The sequence below is a fragment of the Diadema antillarum genome, unplaced genomic scaffold (genome assembly GCF_040938485.1).
Source record: "Diadema antillarum isolate AM-2024a unplaced genomic scaffold, OU_Dant_1.0 scf00000078, whole genome shotgun sequence".
Lineage (NCBI taxonomy): Eukaryota > Metazoa > Echinodermata > Echinoidea > Diadematoida > Diadematidae > Diadema > Diadema antillarum.
Window position 1 is genome coordinate 866,328 of NW_027270967.1, and position 19,407 is coordinate 885,734.

Here is a 19,407-nt window from a genome sequence, read left to right on the forward strand (position 1 = left end):
AGCATAAACGCAATACCACGTACACTGAACGGCTAGCTACAATACGAGTTCAGAGTTTTTCAGCAATGCGCCGTGCGTGTTTGTAATATATTGGCTCTTTCTTGAGCTTGAAAAAACTGAGCATGACCAGTACCCTTTCATGAGCAGCTTTTCAGATCAGGGGACCGTTTCATGAAACTTCTTGTCAGTGATATGCACTAACAACTGTTAAAAGCCACTGAAATCCTTGCGTCTGATTGGCTGATAGCAAAATTGTCAGTGAAAACCTGCGACGAACTCGTTGATGAAACGCCCCCCAGAAGTCCAAAATACTGATACCGCCTTCAGAAATTGAGCATAAAGCACCCTTAGTAATCATAGTACAATTATTTCCTGGAATTGTGAAGGGGGGGGGGGGATTTCCCCAGTATGAATTGAACTGGAAAAACAAGTTTTAAAGTTTGTATAACAGTGATAATGCTACTGTTTCATGGAATAGAGTAATTGAACACAACATATGAACAGCTGTATGCACGGATGTTTGTTTAGTGACCACATTCTGATCATTGTCATCCATGGGAATGTGACAATGGAATATCAATGAGGACTTGGTCTTCCAGAAAACCTGGATGTGATCACCGATTTCCATAGCTGGGACTGAGTGACATGGGTCCAGACTTATCCACCACATCTTGAGGTCATTTCCAGCTTCCTAAAAAGGCTTATGTGTGCAAGCTTTGACCTGGTGGTCAATGTCACCATATCCTGTGTGGGAAGACAATATGCACCTGTCTCTACCATGGAAGCATTTTCTGTTAGTGCATAGCCTTATGTCATAGAAGAAAAAAACCCAAAATGAAATGAAACACAAGGAACTGATGCTGTAGCACATTTTTTTTTTTTAATAATCTGTAAATGGAATGCCAGTGAGTTGGTGATTTGTTATATTCATTTTCTTCTCTTTTTTTTGCAGATTTTTTGTCCATTTCATATATTGTCAGATAATTGATACTGATTGATTGATTAATTGATTTTCAGACATTTGATAATTGATAATACATCCATGCATGCTCTTAATGATCAACTAGAGGCCACACTATGTTGATATTGGTTGAAACCCCATATGCAAAGTAGAAGAGGTGATGATATCATTTCCTCACTTTTCTTCCCGTGGCGTGTACAAAAAAGTCAAAAAAATTGTGCTTTTGTTCAATAATTGCGCAGCTACATTCCTTTTCTCTTCTCCCCCCCCCCCACAAAAAAAAATATATTGCCAGTGCCAGGTTATCACAAAATCACCGTGGTTTGATGTACTGTAAAACACGATATATTTGTGGCATGAAAATTTCGCCAATTGGAGCTGACGGCCTTTCTCGCAGCATGATTTTTTCCACGACTTGCCACTGGCATCCAATGCATATTGTGTAGGCAAAAACTTTTGCGTGCATTTTAATTTCACGAATGTTGCCGCTCGCGAAATTCGCGAAATCAAAATGCATGCGAACATTCCTCGTTTTACATTATGTAGGATACAACTTATTCCTTCTGATTTCATTTTAGTGAAGATGTATCTACATTTCAGTAGGAGGCTTGTGAGTTGCCATATTCTGCTGCTACCCATCAGTCTGAAAAAACATATTTAACTTTCAGTTTCCATTAATTTCTCTTTCTGAGTATGATTTTGCTTAAACTTCTACCATTATGTTTGTCTAATTTTACTTTATCTGCAGGAGACTGTTTGAACTTTGTATATAGTGAATATTTTTGCTTGTAATATGTAATGATATTTTATCTCTTTGATTCTATGGAATCAAAAACCTGCAAAATTCATTTTACCTTACTGAGCACAAAAACATTACTCACACAGAAATTTCCACTTTTACAGTTACATGATGTATTGCCAGTTCCATTTGTGCTGTCTATTATCAGATACTCAGATTAGAGTTGATTTTTTTTTTCCGGAAGTACTCGTGCTCTTCTAAAACCTCACCTTGTTCAACATTGATCTGTGGACACACTAATTTTCTGATAGTGAAACTGACGTAGACCACTCCAAGGAAGGTCATTGCTTTATTCTGAGGCCTTCTGACAAAAAGGAAGTAATATGCATGAGTCATGGGCATTAGGGTGGCCACTGAAGTGGACAACAAAGAAATGGTATCAACAGAGTTAAGCTCTTGCCACAAACGCACGTTGACTTCCCGATCAAAGAGAATAAAAACTGGACCACGGACTACCACGTTCAGATGAAGCAAAAGTAGAGTTTTAAAAACAGAGAGTCGTTGCAGATGAACTGAATAAGAATTGTTGCAACTCTTTACTTTTCTTTCACTTTCAAAAGGTGATATCACATTGCAAATGTGCAAGAGAAGTTTACGCACATTTACACACACCAGAAAAGAAGAAGAAGAAGAAAAAAACCTCTTGAAGACCAGAATTGTGTTCATAATGTTTAAGTCTCCTACAGATTATGTTTACATTGAGAACAAATAATTATACCATTACTACAGACTCATGTGACACCTCTTGTGCACATAATGAAGGATAGATTGAGGAGCTTGCACCTTATACCATTGACTGGCAATTTGCTTACCAACCTTTTCAGGTTAGATTCTGTATCTCTCCTGTGGAATTTAGAGTTGTAGTCATTGCTAGGTCTGGCAAGCCACTAGCCAACGTCTCACAAGATCTACGTTTGTGTAATTTTGAATCCCTTTCAAAACTGGCTTTAATACAGCATGATGGAAATTTGCTGTCCATGTTGTCGATAGAATCTCCACCCGTAGAAACAGAAAGTTTGATAGTACAGACAAACAACGAATTAAGAATGAAATGATGTAACACCCTTGTCACATCTATTTCTCAAACACACACACCCACCCACCCACGCACACACTCACTAGAAATAATAATGATGATGATGATGATGATGATGATGATGACGATAATAATGATGATAATAATGATAATAATGATAATAATAATCATGATAATGATGATAATGATAATAATAATAACAATGATAATAATAATAACAATAATAAGAGATGGAGAACATCAGCAGTGATGACACATGGTTGTTTCTGATGAAAGGAGAACTGAAGAAGGAGACAGAAGGACTGATCATCGCTGCCTAAGAGCAAGCACTGTCAACGAATGCTCTAAAAGCCAAGGTACAGAAGAGAGATGTGGATGCCGCGTGCAGAATATGCAGAGAAAGAGACGAGACAGCTAGTGCAACATATCGTATGTGGCTGTAAACTGGCGCAAAAAGAGTACAAAAGACGACATGACAAACTGGCACAAGTCATTCACTGGGAGCTTTGCAGAAAACATAAAATACCATGTGAGAGCAAATGGTATATGCACGAACCACAGAAAGTTTCTGAAAATGACCAAGTTAAAATCCTGTTGGATTTTGATGTTCAAACTGACAATGTCATCCAGCATAGGCATCGGGATATCATCGTTGTAGAAAGGGCTCGAAAGATGTGCACGATTGTCGATGTCGCAGTACAGGGAAACAGCAGAGTAGCCGAGAAGGAGAAGGAAAAGATAGAAAAGTACCAGGACCTTGCCAGAGAACTTCGCCGCCTGTGGAATATGAAAACGAAGGTGATCCCTATTGTCGTTGGAGCGCTTGGAACAACACCAAAGCAGCTGCGACTTTGGACGATGTGGGTGTGCCCGATCGAGTGCAAACGCTCCAAAAAGCAGCATTGCTGGGGATGGCGCAAATCCTCAGAAAAGTACTAGAAGTCTAATGTTCCAGGATGGAACTTGACGTGATATTGATCTCCAAGAGATATCTTTAGAGGATAGAGACAATGATAATAATAATACAGTAGTAATAATTTGAATACATATCTAGCATGGAATGTTGAGGAGAGATATTGTTTTAAACTACTTTATAGGCCAGCAGGAAGGAAGCACTCCTTTAAAGTACTTCACAATACCAACTTCACTCCATCAGAGAGGTTTCCTGTCTCCTATCACAGAAAGTGATACCAAACTTCAAGTTGGATAATACTATTAAACAAGCCTCACTACTATTGGACACATGTTTCACTGTTTTTGAAGTAGGATGTGTGATAACCCGTTCATTTCCTTGTCCAAATAGCGATAATACAGTAACTATATGTCTGTATGTCAAATGCTTTCATGTAGAGCATAGCATTTGTGGCAGTAGCTCTGAGCTCCAATATACAGGTGCTAAGGTGCTCACCAACAGTTTGTGCGCAGTGAGGTTAAAAAAACAACAACAAATCAGCAGCCTTTGTCAGTGTTCATAAAAGTGCCTGTTAGCAGCAGTATCAGTTTGACAGAAACCGAGTGCTTGAAGAAAGGGGGATAAAAAAGGGGAAAGGGGGGGGGGGGGGCTATAACCCTTTCGATTTCACACCTGCAACTCTTCTCCGTAGACACTTATATTAGAAATGAAAAAATGGAAAAATCCTACAAAATATATGAAAGATTCAATGACTTCATGTTTCATATCTATGTATAGCAACCAGTTTCACCTAAGCCCTGGCATTTGCGTGTTTTTTTTTTTTTCAACTCAAACTCAGCTCAAGGATTCTTGAATAGAGACTATGGCTTCACCACGAAAAACTTGCATGTTTTCTGAATCTGTGATGTAGAAATGGCTTCACCACGAAAAACTTGCATGTTTTCTGAATCTGTGATGTAGAAAATAATACAGTCCCTCTGAATTTCAAAGAATGACAGCATGTCCAGGTTCCAGATAAGACAACCAAGCTGATGTGACTGGCTTCTTATGAATTTTCCCCCAATATTTGTTGGTATCTTTGGTACGACAAAGTGATGGCGCTTCCTCTGGTCAATTCTATTTACAGGTGTAAGACTTATTGTTATGTTTATATGATTCTACAACATGGTTATCCACATCCAAGCCTATCAGGACATTTCTGCAGGGGGAAAAAATGGCTCATGGCCAGTGATCAGGAGGTTACAAACTGTGACGGGGTGGTTAAGCTAAGCTAAGCAAAAAAAAAAAAATAATAAAATAAAAAAATAAGTAAATGAAAAATAAATAAATAGATAGATAGATAAATAAATAGATAAATAATAACTTATTAACTAAATAAATAAATGAATGAATAGATAGATAGATAGATACATGAATAAATAAATGAATAAATAAATAAACAAGTAAATAAATAAATAAATAAATAAATACATCTTTAACTTAAGATGAGATTCCCTGTATGATGTCACCATGTTGCAGCTGTGGGAAACTACTCAGCACCTCTCCCTTCCCAAGGACTAAAGATGGCCTATTTTAGACTGCCCTTTCACTCGCTATGTGTGTGTGATTAGGTGTGTGTTTTGTGTTTATTTGTGTGTGTATACATATTCATACAGTATCCAACGTATACCATATTCACTAGAGATAAGGCCCTGCTACTTTTAACAGAAATAAGGTTGTACATTAGGGGTGGGCCCCGTAGGGGCCTACAACCCCACAACCAAATCATGGTCTCTCCAACTCAGTGAGTCACCTGCTGAAACCAATGCATGTCCTAGTCAAGTACTGGGACTATGCAAAGTGCTAATTGAGCAACAATATCCAGTGAATTCATCATCCTTACAGACAATGTTACTGTTCTAGTTTAACCCTCTAAGTGTAGCCAAGTGGGTTTAGTCTAGATTCCCTAGGTAATGACTGCTTTATATACTTTTCCCTCTGATGCATGAAAAGTCACATGCATCATCTGTTTTATATAATGGTGGACAAATTTTTACCATTTTTTTTTTCAATCATGTATCTGGTAATTACTGATGCATGACAGGTTTACTGGGTGCACTGCCAGCTATCTCTTGCTACAAAACAAGTGTGCAAATGCTTTGCTGAAGTGTGCAAACTTTTGTTATATGTGCATGATAGTATGTTTGCAGTGACAATCATCAGTGATCATAATAATTATTTGCTAGCAGATGTGTGACCGGTCAAAATCAGTGCCCAGCTCTTGACCAATGAGATTGCAGAATTTTCTCGACTAGTTCTATAGTCTCTATGGTCGCAGTACTTGGCAGTTATATGACGATGAATTATATATACACACACACACACACACACACACACACACACACACAGGGATTGACATTAGCAGTTGTCCAGGGCCACTAAAAATTGATGTCGGACTTCCAAACTCCCAAAAAGGTTATCTTTTGGCGACCCGATTGGGCAACTATGAATCTAAATGGATTGTAAAGTGTCCCTTTATGTTGGCCATTAAAATTTCGAATGTTAAAGATTTTAGTGGCCTTAATGTAACATGCCACCAAAGAAAAAAGGTTTAGTCAATCCCCATATGCATGTAGTAAAGTGTGTGTTGCCATACATTGATCATAACAGTTGTATCAAGTAACAATGAGCCAATCTAACAGTGAAAGCACCGAAACATGAAGCATAGACACAGGCAAAATGCCAATGAAGGGTTGTCCTAGTTTTGAAGTGCTGAGCTAGCCTTGTATCAGCTAGCCAAGGACCATGACATTTGAGGTTCAAAGATGCCAAGAGGAAAGACGGTAGAGGAGGGAATTTGCAAGTCACATGATAAAAGTTTCCCGGTCCTTACCAAGCAGGTAGACGAGAAAAGAAAATGGTCCTTTCTACTTTACATTCATTTTGTGCTCCCTTGTGGAGACCTCCATGATTAGCTCCCTCTTGGAGACATCTATTATGAGCTCCCTCGTGGAGACATTATATTTCATAACAATGTTGATAATAATGTTTGATATGTTTAAGGTTTATTATGGTGAGATTTATTGTCAGTATTGTTTGGGACAAATTACTTTTTGATAGAGTCCCATTTCTTTTCTTTTTTTGAGTACAACAACAAATCCAGCTTTACTGTGATGGCCATACTTATGAACACATAAAGAATGGGGGGAAAAAAAACACTTCATACACTGATGTAATATACGGCTGTTACAAACAGTAATGTGGCAGGGGGGTAGGCCTCGTGCAGGTTGCCAGGAAACATACGCGTGATGTACCACAGGCGGGAAATAAAATATTTACAAACTCGGAACAGGATTTCACACCAAGAAATGCTGAAATTGGGACAGTGGAAGGTCATACTTTTAGTGTCAAACTAACCAATGGATGTGTACATACTAATGTGCAAGTTTACAGTGTGACTTTGTGCCCGAAATTTCATGGTGTTTATAGATGCCAGTTTACTAGCAGGAACCACAATTACCAAGAAGGGGAGGGATAGGAAATCTTATAAACACACACATGTACATGTGCATCAGACTTGAACTGGTTTGAAAACATATTTTAGCATTCTACACCCATGACTGTCAAAAACAAAGTAAATCAAAGTGATCATAATAAAAGGTAGCTCCCACCTTTGTTAGGATCTCTTTGTTTTTGGATATCTCGGCTATTTCAACGACAATTTTCATCAAATGAGCTTTCATTTCTTCGTAGAATGGTATGCCCTTTGATATTTTATATAGATGGTTTCTAATTATCTCGCAAAAAGTTAAAAACCTGAATCCTCATCTCAACCAAAACTATACCATACCTTAAAAGCCAATGTTTGTTTATTTCTCATTCATTTCGAAATTGTGCAGTCGTTTCAAATCATCTAAAAGAAAAGTCCAACTATAAAAACCTGATGAGTCTTCTGTCAACTGCGATTACAACAAAGGAAACCTCTCGTGTTGGTGGATTACTTCAAATGCCCTGATGAAATACAAAATTGTATACGCCATGTGCTGGCTGTATTTTGAATGCGATGCATGATGCATGCGTCATAGGAGCAAAACACTGTCGGTTGCGATGCAATCACCTATGGGTCCCTCTTCGCTCTATTTTCCACGGACCTCTCTGTGATCTGCAAACTCAAATGTTGCTTGACATCGCTACAACCTTAATACCAGCAGCAGGAGCAGACGGCACATGGGCTATGGATAATGCATTTCCCCCCAGATCTCCCTGCAGACAGACGTGAATCATTCCATCAGTATCGTCTGTTGCCACGGCAACCTACTTACTTGATAGTTCATTTGAGATTTTTCTGTATCAAGTCCCCAGGATTCTTGGGGCGAATGCCCTGCCAGAGAATTTTTTTTTTTTTTTTTGGGGGGGGGGGGGGGACGGAGGGGGTGGTAGCAGCTATGGGGGGGGATTGGCAGCAGATTGGTGGGTGAGGGGGATGAGCAGCAGCTTGATGGGGAGGGGGGGGGGAGGGAGGTGGGGTCCAATTGAAATTGCTCCCTCTTTGTTGTCCCCTAAATGTCTTCATCAAACTGGAGGAGGAAACCGGCGTGACATGGGGAGAGTCTTTTGGGTAGAAATTTGGAGGAGATGGGGGAAAGGCGGTGTTCGTTGTTGTAGGAAGACGTCTAAGTGCAAGCCTGCTCCAGGGAGTAAAGCTCTCCTCTGCTAATGATGTGCAATCGCGCACTAAAAGGTTAGCTGTCGTGGTATTAAGGGGCAAACAGGAATATGTGGTTGTTATGGTCTTTCTCGCCAGAATATGCACCTCAATATCACCTGCTTGCAAATTTCTGCCCATACCCTTGGCAATAATTTGGGCCTTTATAAAGGTATATTGTGTTCTGTGTTTTGATTATTTGCAAAGCATTTATTCATTCAGTAATTGATGTTTAAAGTATCCTTCACAAAGTTTTAACAATCTTTCCTTGTTTTGATAAAAAGCGTATATAGCAGCTGTGTAGCAGTCGATATGGAGTTTCAAAATGATCTCAGCATTTTGACATTTGTAGGACCTATTTGCTTGACATCTTAGAAAGCCAAGAATATGTGTTTAAACATGCAGATGTCGTTGAACCGAGATATTTATAACTGAAAATGAAACAGACATTTACGTGTTAATATCTCAATCAGATTGAAAAAAATAAATTATATGTATTTTACTCTATTACATTTTTCCCTTCATGATGCAGAACAAGTAAAGAAATCAATATGAAGTAAAGACTGGCAAAATGACTTCTGTATGATATAAAGTATTGATTCTTGATTTGTGTACATCAGAAATTGACGATGTGGTGTGTGTGTGTGTGTGTCCAGTTGGCACGAGACATCCAACGTGGAAGTAGGTAGGGCCTGGGGAGAGAGAGGGGGATTTGATAATTGCAGACTTTCGCCTCGCCAGAGGATGAGGTGGTTGGCAGGAGGCATGACTCACTGGTCAGTTTGCCAACGTCTGCCACCCACTCGTCCGCAGCTGAATCATTGTTGGGAGGAGAAGTCAACTCGGAGAGAAAGAACAGATAGAATCCCCTCGAGCTGGCCCACCAGACGGAGTTCAGGCTCCTCTCACTGAACTGTAGAGGGCGCCCTTGCCCAAGTATGCTGCCTCCCAGGAGAGTTTGATGTGATGTAATGCTTCACTTGCTGACTTATTTTGGAAGATGTCTAGTCGTCAGTTGATTGATGATATTCACAAAAATTAACAGCACATCCAAAAAAAAAAAAAAAGAAGAAGTCTCCCATTGCACAATTAACCAAAACATTCTTTTAAATCATCTTCAGGTCAGGAAATCACTGACCTTGTCGTGTTTTGGAAAAAAAGTGACAATATGTTCGTTTTTTTGTTTTTTTTCAATCCTGTCACCGGAATTCTCAATTTCAAATTTTGCCTCTTGTGAAAATGTTTTACAAGTCCTGATTTTGTGACTTAATCTCCTTGCAAAATGTATAGTGTTTACAGCTTATGAAGAGTGGTCAAAGTCGCACAAGCAACGAAAGATGTGAAGAGTAAACTGTCGTATATTGTCCTGGCTAATCACATTTGAGTGCCCTCTGAAGAGAGAGTTTGAGGATGGACTGATTTCGCTGCAACACGCATTTCCCATAGACCCCTGTCCGAGTATACTCGGGACTCGTCCTCAACGGGTTAACTATAGTTCCATTGATTTGCTATAGGATGACAAGTGACCTGCGAGAGTTCAGAGTGTGACTATTGGTTTCAGTAAGGCATAGTAACCAAAGGCAGGATGCATTTCAAGGTTAAACCTGCCTGATGTATGGATTGCTGGTGTGTGGGATGTAATGGCGGGGAACAATATCAACCACAAGCACAAATAAGGTGGCACAACCAGCAACATCAAAGTTTATACTCTCAGTCACTGTGTTTTTGTAACCATGAGGTTGCCACCACAGACCCACCACATGTCTGATTGCATGCAAGCTGTATTGCTGCAATACTGTAAAAGTGGACATTTTCGTGGTGTTGAAATTTTTTCACATTTTGCGCAACCAGAAACTAGTGCAAAAATAAAAGCATGCAAATATTTTTGCTTGTTATGTGTTGCAGTAGCGCATGTCTTGACTCCGCGGAATTAGAAACACGCGAAACCAATCTTACCCGGCCGATCGCAAAAAAATTAAATGCTTGAAATTATCCACTTCTACAGTACTCTCCTTGCTTTGCCCATCTAGTTTTCAAGATTTTCCTTATTCTTTCCAAGTCATCCAAACTTCCGTGACAGTTAACATAAAAAAGACAATATGAAACTGAGTGGTATGGATGCAGTTCCAATAGGATGTTCAGACTGCAAGTATTACTTGTTTGTGATGAAGTTCTGGATGTTTCAAATAATGTTTATGAGTTTAAGCTGTGTGGACACTAAGATGGATATCTTAGCTGACTTGCCAAAAGCAACTAACATTCCATACAATTGTTGTGTCACCAAATCCATGGCTCAACAGTCAAACAGGTAACTCACAATGTGCTAACATGCAAGAGCCAATACATTTGTCTAAAAACCATGGTGGGAATGAACGGAAGGCCAAATGAGTTACAAGCAGAGCAAAAACAAACAAGCAAACTTGAATTGAATGACCGTTGGGCCATGTTAATTAGGCCAAATATGGTTTGAAAAATTAGTATTTGGGAAATACGCAGCATGCTCAGCCTGAAACATGATTCTAAAAGACATGTAGGAAATAGTTCGTCTGTAAGTGTGAACCTCGATCTTCATAAGTCCTGTAATGTTCCTTGTTTCTGTTCTTGTAAAGGGATAGTCCTTTATATTCACTTACATGAAGACAAACGGCGAAAGTTGTTCATATAAATGTCACCTTTTAATTCAGATTTTAAGGTATTTGTATGTTACAAACGAGTTTGATTCTTGTGAGATGCGATGCTGACCAGCAGACACCAATGCTGAAAGGGACGAAACTCTGTTTACTGTGCTTTGAATGGAAGCATTTTGATTTGTCAGTAGCAATGCCAGAACGTTTTGTTGCTTACCTACCACCTGCAACGTTGCATAGCCCTACTAAATACATGTTTGTACATATATGCTCTTGTTACTTTGCTTCATTTTCTCTGATCTCCAAATGTTTCGGATTTGTTTCATTCAATTCTTGGCTAGATTCTTTGTTTGTTTTTTTTCATCGCCACTTCTGATGTAGGAAATTTTGTAGTAAGAAATGTTGATAGAAGCTTCCACATCAAGGCCTGGACTCTATCAATTTCCTGACACTCATTTCCCGTTCCGCTAAAACGTCACATGTACAGAAGGACATACGTATGGACATTCTTTTATATTCGTTGTAGGCTGCATACGCACATATAGCACACACACACACACACACATGTAGATACACACGTGTACATATAAATACATTTATGCATGTATTGTATACATGCATACCAAAGCATACACGATATATAAACATAATACCATACAGCATGTACTGTCTACAAAGTCTTCTTTTCTGTGCTTTACAGCTTTTTTATACATACTTTTCACATCAAATTTCTACATTGTATTATGTACATTTTATGATGAATACAGCCTAGAATTCATATGAATGGATGATATGCATTGTGTATATGATATGTTATGTACATAATTATATGTGACCCGCTACAACAAAGGGATCCTAAAGTCGCTGACGGCTGAGCTGAGAAAATCGAGTTTGAAGTCGCATCATCAAAATTGGTCAAAACAATCAGATTTCTGTTTATGGCATAATTTTGTAGTCTAATGTTTTGTCTATCATCTGCCAAAATTTCGATGCTAAATGATCAAAGGAAAGGCGAGAAATCATCGTTTTCTTGGCCATGATTTTCCGACTTTCAACGTAACAGAAATGTGTCCGAAGATTTGGATTTAGCGCCGCAGCTAGACTCCGCCCCTAGCAACGAGGGAGTGATCTTATTGGTCAGTGCGTGGCATCCTAATTACTGATTGGTCGTGTGTAGACCACTGGCGCTAAGCTTGAATGAACATCGCGGGGGTCGCTAGGAGCATGCCTTCTATTGTCAAGCAATGAAAACTGTCTCGCCTCCCCTTGATCATGATAGCGTCGGAAGGTAAACTTTGAAGGTGTTTTTCTCGAAACTCTGATTTCCTCAACCACTTGACATGCGCTAATAAAATCATCGATATCTCCGCAACCGAGTACTTTTATGAGTTGTGCTATATATGAAATTAAAGTAGAAGAGTAAGGGGATAATGTCATGCCATTTTCAGAAAATTGTCCTCCCCCGACTTTCGGATCCTTTTGTTGTAGTGGGTCACGTATGTACATGTATGTACAGATATGTATACACTTTGTAAAATACATGTATGTATATCATTTACGGGAGAGACAAATGATGCTTCTTCATTCAATAGGAATAATTGCCCCTGCAAAGATTGTGTTATTTCACAGAGAAAATAAACTTCTTCAACAGCAAATTTCAGTATGATGTCCCTGCTAGGTTACTGTCAGTTTGGTATTATCCAGACCACACAGAAGTCATGCCTGGCTGTCCATGGAGTTACACAGTTCAATGTCACCGTGAGTGTAGAGGGAATACTGCCCTCTGTTGTCAAAAGTATTTGAAGCTGTCAAATGCGCCATACAAGGATTGGGCAGTGCTTGCACAGAGAGGATAGCTGAACTGAGTACATCTTGGCTCTATGAGACAGTATGAATTGCACCAGTTTGCAGAAGATACTGGATTCTGCCAATCATATCAGTAAGTGTACTGATGCTGCATGTTCCCATTGTTGTGCCACTAACTATTCCATTCGTGTTTCTGAGGCCAAAGGACTCTGAAAGGTTATGACAAGTGAGGTTTTTAGGTACTCCCGTGCAATTGTGGAACAGAAATTCAAACTCCCCAAGGACTTATAGTACATGGTACACTGTAGCATATGAACCATAAGGTTCCCAAAGGCGATGGATTAAAATTACTGCTACAGCAATAACAAGAGAGAGAGAGAGAGAGTGCACATAAGAAAACCACTTCAGAGAGAGAGAGAGAGCAATGTTGCTTTTACTACAAGAGTGATCAGCGCCCTCTCTGGCTAAACTGTGCTCAATGGGCGTGCCCTTGCACGGAGATTATGTAAGAGCAGATCTGAGGAGCAAGCAGTAATTTGCCACAGCTGCCCAGTGGAATGGGGTGATAAGTACTGTGATTGCATTTGTCCAGCACAAGCTACGTGTGACAAAGAGATTACAGTTGAAGACCTGTTCCAAAATGGAGGAAGCTGACTGACTTTGTGCAATATAGGGGCTCGACACTAACTTTTTTTTTTGGTCTGGTGGCCCATTTGAGCTACTGAAATCTTTGAATCTGATATATTGGTGGCCCAAAATAAATGGAACTATAACAATCCATTTTGAATCATAGTTGCCCTATCAGACCACCAAAAGGTAACCTTTGCTGTATAAAAATTTGGTGGTCCGACATCGATGTTAGTAAACAGCAGTGGCCGGGAGCCACTGCTCATGTAGAGCCCCGTGTGTGAGCATTGTGACTAATGCTGCTAATTAGCAGTAAACACGTATGATTTCCTCTTATAACTCCATGCACAGCGTTGGTACGATCAAACATGATTACACAATCACTAATTTTAGTCACCTCCCTCCTTCCCTGGGGCCTGATAAGTGCAATTCTAGCTCTGTTGCAGATTGAGAAAAACTGATATTCAGCGACGTCAGATTCGTCACAAAACTTGGCAGACATACTATATCTCCAACTGTAATATACAATGTAGAATTATGATGTTAACATCTCTGAGTCATGCCAATGTAATGAGCTGCACTTTCAAAACTAGTTGTGTCAGAGTAGAACAAAGCACAGATTGATTTGTGGAATGCTACTTGGGTCTTGAATCAAGCTGGTTTAGGGAAGTGGTCATCTTTCTATAAGGAAGCGCTTGTTGGCTTGAGGGCTCTCTTGAATGTCGCTAGTATCGCTGGTAACTAAAGATTACAGTATATGGAAATGACCAAGCTACATTTTTCCTCGTGTGTCATATAATCCTTATCTGTACTTTTCCTTTGCCTCGAAAACTGATTGTTCATGACAACCTATTATCTTGTAATGAAAACGAAGTTAGAGTTGCTGTAAAACCAGAATTACAGAAAACCATAAATTGTTGTTTGCATGAAACTTTTGTGCGAATTTCTTGAGGAGCCAAGATTCCCCAAAGTAAAATGCATGCAAAATTTGTTGTCTACACAATGGATTGAATGCAAGTATATGTAGTGTAACTTTTTTTTGTGGTTGGCAGTTCATGAAAGTTTCATGCCATGAAAAAGGCCTTTAGCTCCAATTGACAAAAGTTGTGTGCCGAGATTGTGTCTTGTTTTACAGTGCAAGCGGATAAAATAATGTGCCTGATGATGTGGTTCCCATTGTGCATGGCAGTGGAATTCAAACAGGAGTAACAAGGATCATACACAGATATCTCCAACACGCACCCCCAGACAGAATTACGCAATGTTTAACCCCCAGAACATGCGATCAGGTTCATTTGTGGAGTGACGCTGTGAAAAAGTTCGTTCTTGGATAGGATGAGCAAATGACCATCCCTCTCCAACCGTTCCTCTGGACACATGTGTGGACAGTGTGATTAGCAATGTCCTTCAAGTCGTCCTGTACTTCTCCCCCTCCCCCCTTATGTAATTTATAACTTCCTTCCCATCACATCAATTGAAATGCTCCACTGTGTGCATGGACATGTAGTGACAAATTGTTGCTTTTCATTCTTAGTTTGCCAGTGGGAATGACAAATGACGTACATCTGCACGATATATTATTAGGCCTACTATTATTGTCATTAAATTATTATCATGCATCAGGTTTTGGCATCTAGTTTCACATAGGTGACTGAGTTCTGTTACTTTTAAACCAGAACTTCACACGTGCGTGAAACTTGCGTGAGTTTCACAAAGAGCATTGCGTATGCAATGCAATGAATGCAATATTTGCGAAAGTTTCATACCATGCATGTTTTTGGTTTACCAGTATGTTTGTTGGTGTACACACGAGTGGGTACAAACACAATATCAGCATAGAGATATAGAGCCTACAGATGAAAATGTTGACACCCTTATGAATGTAGTTACTCAGTAATGATTGTGATGTGTTGCAGAGCCCCATGTTGAAATTCTGATGCACAGAACATATTTGTGTTGGTATAATTTGTTGGTACATCTTATTTTGTATTGTGACAGATGATGAGAAAAATGTAGACAAAGAAGACATGAGAAAGAAAGAGCAGAAATGAGCTGGTAAATAGGAAAAAAGTATCAAAAATAACTGGAAATTGGAAAAAGGGGAGGGGAGGAAGGGAGGGGTGTGTCAGAGAGTTAGAGAGAGAGAGAGAGGAAGGGGGGGGAGGGAAGGCAGAAGATGATGGGAGGGGGAAAGGGCGTGTACTGGAAATTAGAGCTGAAAATGGCGGGAACTTTTCCAGCCTCTTCTCTGTAAGTGAATGCTTCTCATTCCGCAAACCCCATTATTATTTCAACATGTGGTGGAGTCAATCCCTCCTTTCCCTTACAGTCTTTTTTTTTTCTTCTTCTGTCCTTTATTTTCATGAAGCACACTCAACAAAGCTCAAACCTCAGTGGACAACATGAAAAAGAAAGAAATAAAAAGAAGGCACTTTTTTCATAATTTGGTATGGCCACCACAATGAGAATTTGGGTCTCCTGTTTCATCTTTTGGTAGTAGCATGTATGGTAGGGAGAAAAAATGCCTGTGCTTGATCCCTGTTGTATATCTGCAGGCTGGTCATACAAGAGTACAACACTACTTTGTTGTACAGAATTACCAGTTAGAAAGAAAGGGACTGGACAACAGATATTACATCTCAATAGCCTACTTAATCAAAGAAAGAATCATGAAAATCAGAGAAATTAAGATGGATTTTTTTTTTCTCTCTTCTCAATGCAGATTGTGAGGTATGTGTGTGTCCACACACAAGAGCATTATCATGTTGCAAAAATTATCTGTTAAAGACTGGTAAAATTTTGTGTGTGCATGAACTGGAACATACATTTGTATCATCAGTCTTGTGCTACCTAGACATGATAAGACATCTTTTGACAAATGCAACTGTGGCTGGATGAAAAAAAAAGAACTCCGGGTCTGCAGTAGTGAGGGGCGTGTAAGAAACACAGGGCAGTGGGAATACATTGTCCACTGGTTAGTCATGCTTCATAAAAAGCCAAGATCTCTCATTGTGCAGAATGTTTTTGAAGACACAATTCTTGGAAACTGGTGTCAGTGTGTGTACATGTGTGTGTGCCTGTCTGTCTGTGTGTCTTTGCTTTTTTTTGTGTGTGTGTGCATCACGGTGTGTTTTGCAGAGATGATATAAAAGTTGATAGCAAAGAAGATTTGAAAGGTGTGTCATTAAATGTTGACTGCTATATGGCAGACATTGATAAACAAATCTTCTACATGTCCTGTTCTGAGGCAAGTATGTGAAAAGAGTGGTGCCAGAATAAGAAGTGAATTTTTGTCCCAACATTTATTGGAAAAAACAGAAAATAAGATTACAGTTGTAATGCTCAGCAGTCTGTTTCGTGTCATTGATGTGTAAGAGAGATCTTTAGACCTTACACATATTCACTTCATCTGTATATCCTTGCATCTCTTTAACTCTGCCTGTTTATTTTCACTGCTATCTTTCTCCTCTTGTGAACAACACAGTCTACCTCTTATCAAATCCAAGGGAAAAAATTGTTACATAATGATGAGGTAGCCCTTAAGCCAGTTGCCATGGTAACCTTCCTCTGCTGCATGGTTCACCTACTCTGTGGCCATGCATTGTAGCATCTTTAGTAGTCTTCCTTCGTGTTGAGGAGAGCTTATAATTGCATATATACACATATCTCATAGAAAGGTCAAAATTTTTCTCTGGCCATATTGTGGACTCGGTGTGTGTATGTGGGGGGGGGGGGTGGGGTGCATAAAAAATACAATAAAGGAGTAGGAGAAAAGGAAGAAAGAGAAGAAAAAGGCCATATGAAGAAATTGGACAGAATTATGCTATTGTTGTGCCCCTCGCCATTGTTGTGCCCCTCCCACTATTACAGGCTGAATTCTTGGTAATAGAAAAGGAGTATTTGAAATCTTCATAAGATTTGTACCTGTTTGTCTTTTGTTTGCACAACTGTCTTCTCGTGCTGTGAGAGTTTTGTCAACTTCCATGCGATATACATGCGACCTACAAGCACCCATATTCAAAACTCATCTTTTTACACCTTTAGACGATGTTTACCCCCCATGGAATGCTTCATTGTGTTTTCAACAGTGTGTTGTTTAGGTAAATATAGGTGGCATGTGATAGACAAAAAACAATCGGTTTAACAAAGGCCTATTCATTAAGCACCTTCCCCCTTCCCCCTAATTGTTCACAATGCCCTTTGGTTCTGACGTGTAATTAAAAACCGAAATCAAGTTTCTTTCGCAAGGGATGGAGACCCTGTGAAGAAAGATGGCTAATGAGGTAATAATTGGATGTTTGAGGAGGGTTTTCTGGAAGCGACATCTAACAAATGAATGAATAAATAAATAAAAGCAAAGATTTGCTGACAGTCAGCAGCAAAAGAGAAGCGATTTCTCTATGGCTGTATTTATCTTCTTTCCCATGTTTGAAACACGTTTCAATACCCACTATCAAAATGCATTTGCTAAGACCTTTCAGATTGCATTTCTTGAGTTGTTGCATTTATCAACTCTATCACAACTTACAAGTCAAGAGGAAGGCCAATTGTCACTGCACAGCGCCATTGTGAAGTTGGACCTGAGAGCACAGATCGTGCAGTTGGCATGCGTAGGTCCTAGGCGTATATAGAAAAGTGTTTCAAAGCGACTGTGCACGTTTATCATCTCTGTAGAAACACGTTTTTGAGATAGCACTATTTTCAGAGTTTCGGAAAGGCGTTTCTAACCACATAGTCCAAACAGCGTTGCATTTATCATTTGCCCTAATCTACCTGATAGTCATTTGGAAACCTTAATTCTGTGCCAGAAGTGAGCTGTTGATAAATGCACATAAATGTCCATGAAAAATTATGCTGACATTATTTAAACAGACCAAGTACAAATCTATCACCATGCTAATGAAACTTTGCTGAATAGTTTATTCAAGCATTACTGTCTATTTTGGTGAACTAGCAAGTTCATGATATCAAGAAAGATATCCTAAGTAGATGTTCTCATTAGATCTGTTGTGAGATAAAATAGCCATAGAGCTTGGTCAAATCTGTCTAATAGTGGAAATAGTTTACTTTTAAACTCAATTGAAATGCAAACATTGGCTACACATGAAAACTTGTGTACTGTACGGTCAGTTAGGACTGTTCACAGTTTTCGTGAATGTTTGCAAAAGATCTGACGATGCAGTCCGCAATAAAAACTGATCGCTGATAAAGCTAGAACTGATGGAGGTCTGGGGTACCAATCTAATGAAGGCAAAAGAGGCTGGCCAAAATGAACAGATAGCGTGGTGACATAATAGTCTTTATGTACGAGTTTGGTTACCCACCATTGTGTCAATATACCAGCAACCCACGATAGAATTCTTTGCGGTCGCTAGATTGTGCCATGTTACGTAATAGGTGGCAGAGTCCTGGTGATCAAATGTACATGTCTTCCAGGAAATTGATAAGGCATGCATCCACTGGACATTTTGCCATGTACGCTCTATGACCATACAGTGTGGCAAGTATTTTGGGGATGTTACATTTGTATGCTGGTCTAATTCCTCATTGATATTTTACTATTAGGTGACTATACGTAAAGGTGAATGATGGATGTTAAAGTAAATGTGAATTCTCAGTAACAAAAAAAAAATGGTGTGAAGGAAGCAAAGTTGAAAACACAATCACCATCTCTTCATTAAAACTGTCAGCCTTCAGTCAAGAGAAAGACAACCCAAGTATTCAAGATTTATTTTTTTCTTGTAGGATTTTACCAAAAATGCATTGCCGGAGGTTTTTTTATAGCCTTCCAAACATATTGCTATATATCCCACAAGATCCTTGCATGGGAATTATCTTGTGCATACTTGCAAAGGTAATGACAAAAAAAAAGAAGAAAAAAGGATGGGTCAGAACAATAATTGTAGGTTTTCTTTTATCTTTTGTTACAATAGCTTCTCTGCATTGATTCTTTG

The 19,407-nt window shown here is 39.3% G+C and overlaps 1 protein-coding gene across 1 annotated transcript in view; it reads left to right on the top strand.

Annotated features, from left to right (window-relative positions):
• LOC139717632 (uncharacterized) overlaps positions 1 to 19,407 on the top strand; it is a gene marked incomplete at its 3' end in the record, with an annotated part of 95,614 nt that overhangs the window by 60,049 nt on the left and 16,158 nt on the right. The window lies entirely within an intron of this gene.